Raw genomic sequence first — 1,483 nt, forward strand, 5'->3', positions numbered from 1 at the left:
GCATGTTCACAAAGCATTAGTAAACAGAAAACAATTCAGATAAAACAACTTTAGATTTTTTCAGTCTAACTTCTGCTTTTTATGCTATCTGGGATACCAGTCATACTGAAAAATTTGTGTTTAGTTACAAATTACATGTTACAAATAATAGTATAGGGATATCTTGTGCTCATATAGCGATTTGTAACAAAATATTTTCTACTGCAATAGGGTCTGGAGGAGTTTTCAAAAACGTTTTTTAACAAGGTATTTTTTATGGTACTGTGGGAAATAAGGTTCTGAGACTTGAAATAATTACCCTAAACCCCAAGAGGTAGAACCAGAGGCAGATTAAGATCGGTTGAGGCTCCAGGTGCAGAAGAAAATATTGGGCCCCTTAAAAAAAAGAGACCGGGCCCTGGCCGGTTGGCTCAGTGGTAGAGCGTCAGCCTGGCGTGCGGAAGTCCCGGGTTCGATTCCCGGCCAGGGCACACAGGAGAAACACCCATCTGCTTCTCCACCCCTCCCCCTCTCCTTCCTCTCAGTCTCTCTCTTCCCCTCCTGCAGCCAAGGCTCCATTGGAGCAAAGATGGCCCGGGCGCTGGGGATGGCTCTGTGGCCTCTGCCTCAGGCACTAGAGTGGCTCTGGTCGCAACAGAGCGTCGCCCCGGATGGGCAGAGCATCGCCCCCTGGTGGGCGTGCCGGGTGGATCCCGGTCGGGTGCATGCGGGAGTCTGTCTGACTGCCTCCCTGTTTCCAGCTTCAGGAAAAAAAAAAAAAAAAGAGACCGGAAAAATAAAAATACATGTTAACCATATTTTTAAATAAATAAAAAATGCGTGCTCGCTTCGGCAGCACATATACTAAAATTGGAACAATACAGAGAAGATTAGCATGGCCCCTGCACAAGGATGACACGCAAATTCATGAAGCGTTCCATATTTAAAAAATAAAAAATAAAAAATGCTATGTACTATAATGTTAAAATTGCACATATGGAACCAAACTTGGTGTCATTAGAAAAAAGTGTAAAGTTGGGGTTTTGCGGGGCCCTTCAGAAGTTGGGGCCCAGAGCGTGCGCCAGTTGCGCCCTCCGTTAAATCAGCCTCTGGGTAGAACCCAGAGTAAATGCCTAAAATGACAGTTGCCTCTTTTACCTCTAGGCCCTTCCTTAGAAGTGGCTCTTGTTCATAGGAAAAGGAAGTCCCAGAAAAATCACTTGTTGAATTTGTTGTCTTAAGGCAAGGCTTCTACTAATTTAACAGGGAAAAAAGAAGTTTTGTCTGAGTTTCAAGATAGCAAGGACCCCTTGCAGTTAAGTTCAACCATCTTCATTATTATTATTATTATTATTATTATTTACAGAGACAGAGAGAGAGTCAGATTGAGGGATAGACAGGGACAGACAGACAGAAAGGGAGAGAGATGAGAAGCATCAATTATTAGTTTTTCATTGCGCATTGCGACACCTTAGTTGTTCATTGATTGCTTTCTCATATGTGC

The 1,483-nt window shown here is 43.4% G+C and overlaps 1 non-coding gene across 1 annotated transcript; it reads left to right on the forward strand.

Moving 5' to 3' along the window:
• The first annotated feature begins 819 nt into the window (after nucleotides 1-819).
• LOC136396418 (U6 spliceosomal RNA) lies at nucleotides 820-926 on the forward strand. Its single transcript, XR_010749705.1, has one exon. It is a non-coding gene; the product is annotated as a U6 spliceosomal RNA (small nuclear RNA).
• Nucleotides 927-1,483: the final 557 nt, after the last annotated feature.

This window comes from Saccopteryx leptura, chromosome 2 (assembly GCF_036850995.1).
Source record: "Saccopteryx leptura isolate mSacLep1 chromosome 2, mSacLep1_pri_phased_curated, whole genome shotgun sequence".
Taxonomy (NCBI): Eukaryota; Metazoa; Chordata; class Mammalia; order Chiroptera; family Emballonuridae; genus Saccopteryx; species Saccopteryx leptura.